Below are 10,132 nucleotides of genomic sequence, written 5' to 3'. Positions count from 1 at the left end.
ATTTTGATCACAGAACACAAAGCTGGTTCTTGATCACAGAAACATTGATGCTCTAGAAACATTTTGTTTAAGCAATTATTAGTACTTTTATTTTTGAGGCGATATGACATCCTTGTTCAGTCAAATGATGTGAACAATAAAATATGAACCATCAAAAAATAAGAAATAAGAAAACAGCCCTATTAATAATAGATGAAAAATACCCATAAATTTACCTGAATATGGAGTTGAAAGACATTTACAATGAAAATTATGCATTAAAAATAAACTGGGGCCAGGGATTTAGCTCAGTGGTTCCACCGCCTGCCTCTCAAGCACATTGCCCTAAATTCCATCCCTGGTACCAAAAAAAAAAAAAAAAAAAAAACACAAAAAACAAACATGAAGCCATTAGAGGATTGAAAGACCTTCCTTCTTCATAGATTCCTACAAATTTTATTGTTAAGTCAAAAAATTACTGAAGACAATCTACAAAGTCAATGCAATCTCCATCAAAATACCAATGACATTCTTCAAAGAACAAGGAAAAGCAAACTTAAATTTCATACAGAATCAGAAAGGACCCAGAATACCCAAAGCAGTACTGAGCAAAAACAGCAAGGATGTAGGTATCAAAATACCCCTTTTCAAATTATACTTCAGATCCACAGTGACAAAAACTGAGTTATCGGCATGAAAATAAACACAAAAGCAGAGAAATGGGGAAAAAAAGGGCCCATAAATAAACCCATCAGCTACAGCCATCTGATTTTTGATAAACGTACCAAAAGCATCTGTTTGTGAAAAACATCCTCTTGATCAAAACTGGATGTCCACATATAGAAGATTGATATTAGATCCTTATTTTTCACTCAGTAAAAAAAATGAATTTAATGTATATGAAAAACCTAAACACAAGGCCTGAAATGTTAAAAATAAGGAAACAGAGGAAACACTTTAATTAATGGTCCCAGGAAATACATAAATAGGATTACATAAAATTAAATATTCTCCACAACAAATAGAACAAATAATAGAGCAAAGAGTCTACAGAATGGGGGAAATTTTTGCTAGGTACTTATCCAACAGAGGATTAATAATTTGAATATATAAAAACTCAAAATTTGTCAACAAAGAAAATATATTCCAATCTATAAATGGGAAAATAAATTGAAGAAACAGTTCTCTAAAAAGTCTGAATGACCAATAAAAACATGAAAAAATTCTGCCATATTTATCCATTAAAGAAATACAGATCAAAACTATACCAACATTCTTTCTCATCCCAACAAGAATGGCTATCATTAACAGTACAAAAAAATATTTGAGGATTCAGTAAAATAGAACCCCCATATGCTGTTGATGGCATGTAAGGCAGGCTGCTAATATTGAAAGCAGGATGGAGATTCCTCAAAAAACTAAAAATAAGGCTTCCACATAATCTTCCTGTACCACTCCTCACTATATACTGCAAAGAATTAATATCAGCATGCTCTACAAATACCTGCATACCTATATTTATTGTGGCACTATTCACAGAGACAAGTTATAGAATCCACCTAGATGACCTACACTGGATGAACGGACAAAGAATATGTGCTACCTATGCACAATGAAGTATTATTCAGTCACAATAAGATTAGAATCAATTCATCTGCAGGAAAATTGACAGAAGTAGAGATTATCCTGTTAAATGAGATGAGGCAGGATAAGAAAGATATTGCAGATTTCCCTCCATATGTAAAATCTGGAAAAATAAAAATATGAAAATAGAAGAGACAGGAAAGAGGAGGGAGATGATGGGGAGAAAGAAGATGAGGGCAAGAGAGGAATGGTTATGATCAAATTATGACGTGTATTTGTAATTGTCACAATGCAATTCATTATTCTATGTTATTAATATTCAATAATGAATAAAATATATAGCAATTGCTATAGATCACTTAATTTTAGGTTGCATTATATACAAATAGACCCTTGATATTTCCATTTCATTCATAAGAATTTTGGGGCCTATGTAAAGTTGTTAAAAATTTGTTCAAGTCTGGACAAATTAGTACATGATCCTGTGGTAGTCAATCTCTGAGAGTGGAACTAATGGTACTTCATAGTAGTCACATTCCTATGTAGTCCTCCATTACACAGAATATAACTCATCAATGTAATCAGTAGACTACTGAAAAAATGCCAATTTTTTACTTCTGAAGCTGGACTGTAAAACATATTGTAATATACACATTGCTCTCTTGAATTACTTGCTTCAGGAAAAACCAGCTGCTTTATTGTGAGAATGTTCAAGTAGCCCTATGAAGAGGCCCAGGAGGAAAGAAAGTAAGGCCTCTTGCCATTAATTAACATACTAGGAATATGAGTGAGCTAAACTGGATGAAAACTGGATTGAAATCATGAAAGGCTCTAAATTAAATACTAATTAGGAAAGCAATCCTAAATTCCTGACCCTCAAAAACAAGTGGAGATTTAAAAAGAAATGTTTATTAATTAAAACTGTCAAGTTTTACAATAATTTATTGTACAGCAATAGATAATATAGGCACTTAAATACTTTCTCTAGAACAATACTACTGGTAAGAAGCATCCTCTTCCACCAATTTATTAACAATAAATGGTTAGATAGTTTTGTAAATTTATACTTACATTAATGGTCAACCAATATACAATAAGGTATCTTCATTTTTCTAGGAGGAAAATCCATACAAGCTCATAAAGATAATTTACTGTTTTCTTTGGTAAAAAGGGAACAATCAATATTTTGGTCAATTAAATAGTTCCCAATACACTTTCTCCAATTTTTACATAAGTACTTATTCAACAAAAATATACATACACATATAACTTGCCATGACTGGTTGACATTTTATTAGAGTTTCATGATTAATTTTTTCACATGGCCAATTAATTGTTCTCAATCTCAAATTTATTATTTCATTATATCACAATTTATCACATAGGGGCAGAGAAGATGAGCCAGTCCCAGCACCCAGAAGGAAGCTCCCCCACCACCATCCCAACCTCCTAGGGCAGAGAAGGTGAGACAGTCCCAGCACCTGGAAGGAAGCTCCCCCACCGCCATCCCAAGCTCCTCGGGAAGAGAAGCTGAGCTGGTCCTAGCACCCAGAAGGAAGCCCCACCACCACCATCCCAGGCTCCTAGGGCAGAGAAGCTGAGCTGGTCCCAGCACCTGGAAGGAAGCTCCCCTGCCTCCATCCCAAGCTCCTAGGGAAGAGAAGCTGAGCTGGTCCCAGCACCAGGAAGGAAGCTCCCCCACTGCCATCCCAAGCTCCTAGGGCAGAGAAGGTGAGCCATACGGGTGCCAGAAGCACTCCCACCTGGAAATGAGAAGACACATAAACAAGCCTCAAAAACAAACTTCTGGATCACCTACAGTAACCCCAAAGGGGAACAAGATGGAACAATCTGACACTCAACCACCTGGACTCTCTCAACTGGCAACACAAGAGGATCTGGGAAAAATGAAATCAGAAAAAATTACTCAGATAACAGCAAAGATTTTGCTCATGGGGCAAGACATGATTAATAAATCTAGAGAGGACATGATAAAAAATAGAGGATCTGAGGAACATGATGGAATTCCAACATCAGAAACCAACAGAATCCATAAAACAGATGCAAACAGATTTCCAGGAGATTAAAAACTCCATCGAAAGTCTGCACAGCAGAATGAACCAATGTGAGGATAGAATTTCACATATAGAAGATAAGATTGCAATTAGTGACCAGGAAAAGAAAAATTGCTTTAAAATTGTAAAGGAACATGAGAAATCAATCCAGCAGCTGCTAGATGATGCAAAGAAGAATAACATAAGACTCATTGGAGTCAATGAAGAAAGAGGAGAGAGTGCAGATGACATAAAAATTCATTCACAGAAGTGATGGCAGAAAACTTCCCAAGCAGGGGAAAAGAACTTGACATACAGATAAGTGAGGCATATAGGACTCCAGCTTGCCTTGACCAAAAATAATCTACACATAGGCATATAATAGTTAGGATTCCAGAAATCCAACAGAAGAACAAAATTGTACAAGCAGTGAGAGAAAAGAAACAAATCACATACAAAGGAAAGCCCATCAGAATCACAGCAGACTTCTCAATGCAAACCCTCAAGGCAAGAAGAGCTTGGAGTGATGTATTTCAAGCCCTTAAGGAAAACAACCTCCAACCCAGATTGAGGTATCCTGCAAAATTATCTTTCAAAATTGATGGAGAAATAAGATGCTTTCATGATAAAGAGCACCTCAAGAACTTCTTGAATACCAAACCGGCACTCCAAAAAATTTTAGACAATACCCTAGGAAAAGACAATGAGGATCAAAACCCCAGGAAACCCAGCAGAATGAATCCATTGTGTGTGACAAATTAAACCCAAAGTGGGAGAATCCAACAAAAAGAAAAAGTCATGACAAGGCTTTTAAAACTTTTAACTTCATCTCCCTAATGAGTGTATAATTCAATCTTATTATTGTACTGATTAGCATTTTTCTGAATCTTAGAGTTGCCCACCTTCCCTTGTGCTATACTGGCTATTTATCATCTTCTTATGTCTACATTTTAATTGCATTGTCTATTAATAAGCTCTAAGAATTCTTTATATATTCTGCTCATAGGTTATATGCATTGTAAATATGGTCTGTTTGAGGACTACTTTTCATTTTAATGATGTCATTTAAAGTTCTAAATTTTGATGGAATCACATTTATCAATTTTTTTATATACATCATGTTTTTTTGTATCTTATGTAGTTCTTGCCTACCCTGAATTCATAAATATTTCCCTTATAATTTCTTCTTAAAGTTTTATACTTTTAGGCTTTCTTATTTAGGTTCATAGATCCCTTCAAGTTATTTTCACAGATTGAAAAAAAGGGTGGAAGTTATTTTTTTTATATACGGATACCAGGTGTTCTAGTGCTGTTTGCTGAAAACACTTTCTCTTCCTCGGCTCTTGAATTGAGTTTATATTCTATAAAATGCTAATATTAAATAATCGTTCAAAACTCAGTGGACCATGTAGTTGTGGTTCTATTTCTAGATTTTCTGTTTTATTCAAATGATTTATATGTCTTTCCTTACACCAACACTGCATTGATTACTGTAGCTTTAGAGGAAATCTTAAAATTAGATCCTTAATATCTTCCAACACTGTTTTCTTTTTCTTTTTACTTTTCTAGGGCCTTTGTACTCCTACAAAACATATTAAACATATTAATTTTCAAAAAAAAATTTATCACATAAAGCTGGGGTTGTAAGTTCAGTGATAGGGTGCTTAGCTAGAATGTTTAATGCCCTCTTTTTGAACCACAAACTGCATAAAAAATTCATATAGCATTTAGAAGCTATATCTCATGAAAGAAGTAGGAATATCCCAAATATTTCTCTCATTTATTAAAATTTGAACAGAGCCAATTTCTATCATTCAAAACAATATAATAAACTTAGAGAAGGTACCCTGAAAAGTCTCCACTGTACTCAATGACTGTGTAACTTTGAACTAGCACCAAATGTTTTACTATTAATAAAAATGTCATTATTTTCATCCAAGTCAGTAAAACAAACTCATTTTTAAAAATATGTCTTGATCACTAGCTGCTATATGAGATCTCAGAGCTTGTGTCAGTTGAATACAGTTACCTCAAAAGAATGTCTTAGGGTTATTTATATGTAAAACACACCTGTTTATCTTCAGAGTACTTTTCAGGCATTAACCAGTCAATTATTTGAATAACTCTGAGATAAAGTAAGAATATATGTTACAAATAGTATTATATCCTATGTCATTTAATATTATACGATGGGGTTTCCAGATTGGGGGGTGGTGGATGGCAGGGTGGGGTAGGGTGGGGGGGTAGGGGGGACTGAGGTTTTTTTTTCTGGCTACCACCTTCCAGCTCTGGGAAGTGGCGGGACCTCAGGCCTTGGCCGCCCCTCTCTGGGACCCTTCCCTCGGGATCTAGCTGATCCCTACTGGAGGCTGCTGCCTGCTCTCTAGGCTTGAAAAAGTGGATGAGTCCTGATTTCAAGAGAAGATGATTTTTTTAAATTTCTTTCTTTAAAATTAATTCTTTTTATTGCTACATTTTAGGTATACAATATAATAACATTCATCAGTGGAAATTTGCACCTTTACATAATCTCTCTTGGTTCTTACTTTTTCCCCATTCCCCTGCCCTCCCTTCAACCCCTCCATATCTCGCTATTTACAAAGACTTTGTTTCCATTTTTTCATGGTCTCATATTAATTCCATTCCCCTACTCCTACCTTTCCCACTTCCACTTCCCCTTTTCCCTTTTCTTCCAATTTTACCTGATCTATTACACCTTTTAGTCCTTATGTAAACTTTCAGTTTCTCACACCAGAGAAATTCGGTGTTTACACATGTGTATCCTATTTATTTCACTTAAGAGTAAATCCTCAATGTTCATCCATTTAGCTATAACTGTCCCTAATTTCTCATTTTTTATGGCTGATTAGTACTCCATTTTATTAAAAAGCCACATTTTCTTTATCCAGTCTCCAGTTGATGGGCAACTGGGCTGCTTCCAAGCTTTAGCTATCACGAATTGTGCTACTATAAACAAGAGGAGATGACTTCTAACAGTTTTGAAGAAACTAAGACTTGTGTACCTGGAGGCATCAATAAGGATGAAGAATTTGTAGAAAAGTTTAATAGATTAAAAAGCTCTGCTAATTTTCCAAGTACTAGTCCTGTTTCAGCATCAACACTGGCCCGAGCAGGTTTTCTTTACACTGGTGAAGGAGATACTGTGTGGTGCTTTAGTTGTCATGCGGCAGTAGATAGATGGCAATATGGAGACTCAGCAGTTGGGAGACACAGAAAAGTATCTCCAAATTGCAGATTTATCAATGAGTTTTATTTTGAAAATAGTGCTGTGCAGCCTGCAAATCCTGGTGCCCAAAATGGTCAGTACAATGCTGAAAACTACCTGGGAAGCAGAAATCATTTTGCTTTAGACAGACCACCCGAGACTCATGCAGACTACCTTTTGAGAACTGGACAGGTTGTAGTATATCAGACACTATATACCCAAGGAATCCTGCCATGTGTAGTGAAAAAGCTAGATTGAAGTCATTTCACAACTGGCCAGACTATGCCCACCTAACTCCCAGAGAGTTAGCTAGTGCTGGACTCTACTACACAGGTATTGATGATCAAGTGCAGTACTTTTGTTGTGGTGGAAAACTGAAAAATTGGGAACCTTGTGATCGTGCCTGGTCAGAACACAGGCGACACTTTCCATACTGCTTCTTTGCTTTGGGCCAGAAAATTAATGTTCAAGGTGAATCTGATGTTGCGAGTTCTGATAGGAATTTCCCACATTCAACAATTCTTCCAAGAAATCCAGCCATGGCAGAGTATGAAGCTCGGATCATTACTTTTGGGGTGTGGACATACTCGGTTAATAAGGAGCAGCTTGCAAGAGCTGGATTTTATGTTTTAGGTGAAGGTGCTGAAGTAGAGTGCTTTCACTGTGGGGAGAACTATCCAATTGGAAGCCCAGTGAAGACCCTTGGGAACAACATGCTAAGTGGTATCCAGGATGTAAATATCTGTTGGAAGAGAAGGGACAAGAAAATATAAACAATATTCATCTAACCCATTCACTTGAGGAGTCTCTGTTAAGAACTGCTGAAAAAACACCTACACTGGCTAAAAGAATAGGTAAATATGCTTATTAAAATAAATATGCTTTTTTGTAATAGCTAAATCTTGGAAACAGACCAAATGCCCATCAACTGGTGACTGGATAAAGAAGTTATGGGTTGGTTTGTTTTTTTTATAAAATGGAGTACTACTCAGCCTAAAGAATGATAAACTAGAGACATTTATAGCTATGTGGATGCACATTGAGTTGTTACTCTTAGGTGAAATAAATAGGACACACATGTGTAAATACCAAATAGTTTCTCTGGTGTGAGGAACTGAAAGTGTAAATGAGGACCAAAATGTATAATAGATAATGTAAAATAGGAAGAAAGTGTCCAAAGGGGATGGGGAAGAAGGGATAAGCAGTAGGGGAAAGGGAAGAAGAGAAAGAAAAAAATATGAGAAAAGAAGGAAAAAACAGAAACAAAGTTTTTTTTTTAAGATAGGGAGGGGTGGGAGGGTGGAAAGAAAGGAAGGGGAATGGGGGAAAAAACAAGAATCAAGATATACCATGTACAGGGCTGGGGATTTAACTCAGTGGCACCATACCTGCTTCTCAAATGAAAGGTCCTGAGTTTGATCACTGGTACTGGAAAAAAAATGATGTACCATGTACAGATACCAATTCCCAATGATGAATGTGATTCTAATGTATACCTAAAATGCACCAATAATGAATCAAAACAAAACAGAAACAGTCATGTAAATTTTTATACCTTAAAAAAGCTGTCTACATTGAACAAAGAATAGCTTATCCCCCCAAATGGAGGGGAAGTTGAGAAGAAAAAAATCTCTACTTAAAAATCTGACTAAGCAATGACCAAGATGTGATATGTATATGTACTAGTTCCGCACAATGAATGTATTTATTGTGTATTGCAAACATGTACTAATAAAAAAGGGACAAAATCTGAAAAAAATAAATAAATACGCTTTTACTATTGCAAAAAAATGCTATACTATGGTTTGGTAGTAAAGAGCTTCATCCTTGGAATTTTAAACAAAATTTATGTTTTTAATCAGAACTACAATACTTACTCTAGACTTCTCATACTTCATAAGTTAATTAATCTCTCAAAGAGTCAAAATTTTATTATCAGCACAATGCAGAATGTTATAAATAGCACCCTCATAGGGCAGTTTTGAAGATTGAATGAATATATGTGATTCATATAATTAAAGAATGTGAAGATAGTTTTACACTGTATATCAGAAAATAAGCTTTCAGTAAATGTTAGTTGCTATTATTGTTATTTTGCTAAAAGTGATTACACTTTGCTTCTATCAAATTTTCTGAAGCTTTCTCAATTCAAGTGCAATTTGATGAGATATAATTAGTATTATTATAATAACAGGTAATTTGTATCTTTTCTAAGATAAATACTGAACAAATTTTTTATTAGAAGTCAGATAATCTACAGTATTATAGAGAAAGAGGTACAGATTAAAAACTAGCATTGTTTTGCCTGTTTTATGATATTGTCAAAATAATGCTAGTTTTTAATTTTTCTGTTGCTCTTCTCTCTTTAATATCCTTTCCATCTATGAGTCCCCTCAAATATATAGGTACATACAAGTTAAAATAAAAGATAAAGTATTAAAAATAGTCAAGATGGTAAAATTTATACCTATTTATCTTTCTGAGTGATAGAGTAGGTATTTGCCTTTCTATAAAAGGAAAACTATATCTACAGTTCATTTTTACGTTTTCAAATGTAAACTTGATGTTTGAAACTAGATATCAGCCCAAATAATTCATTTACTAGGAACTTTACACAAAATTAGAGTTTATCAATTTTCCTTTTGTGATTAATTATACCTGTATTACAATGTGAATTACTTCCTACCTCTCAATCATCAGTGATACAGTGAGTGATGGGTTTGCAGGAGATAGATTCCAGATTCTTCAGCACTATGAGCAAAAAATTGCAAATCACACACATGACAATAAAGAAAAAGCAGCTACATTTAATGAAGTTAATGGAGGAATGTGCACTCAGAGTGAGAGAGTTCCTGCCAGCAGAAATGAAAAATAATGGCACATGTCGGGAGAGAGGAAGCATGAGGCAGTTGGGAGAAAACAGGAATGCAATTGGGATAGTTATGCTTTTGAGTGTGAAAAATGTGTGTCCTGCCTAGGAAGCTACTCATTGGGTCTTTCAGGATATGAATGAATGACAGGGGTATTGAGTGATGTCAACTGGATCTACTGCATGTGACCTTTTCCATAATTTGCTTGTTATAATTACACACATGATATGCAGTGTATATGTATAAACAATTAATGAATTTTGAGTGAGTGAAGGTCATTTTAGATCATGTCAATGTATCTAACAACCATGTGCCCTGACCTGAAACTTGAGAAATTTCTTAGGGCTTTGATATTCTTAATTCTGCCTCCCTCGTTACAAGGAAAAGGAGTGCTGCACTGGGAGATTGCTCACACTTAG

The 10,132-nt window shown here is 35.2% G+C and overlaps 1 pseudogene; it reads left to right on the top strand.

The window, feature by feature from the left end:
* Positions 1-6,591: 6,591 nt before the first annotated feature.
* On the top strand, positions 6,592-7,714 carry LOC101696685 (E3 ubiquitin-protein ligase XIAP pseudogene; annotated as a pseudogene).
* Positions 7,715-10,132: the final 2,418 nt, after the last annotated feature.

The sequence above is a fragment of the Heterocephalus glaber genome, unplaced genomic scaffold, assembly GCF_053883595.1.
Source record: "Heterocephalus glaber isolate CG9 unplaced genomic scaffold, H.glaber_assembly_v1.0 deba00001729, whole genome shotgun sequence".
Taxonomy (NCBI): Eukaryota; Metazoa; Chordata; class Mammalia; order Rodentia; family Bathyergidae; genus Heterocephalus; species Heterocephalus glaber.
Note: the sequence above shows the minus strand (reverse complement) of the source record. Positions and strands in the feature narration are given on the sequence as shown.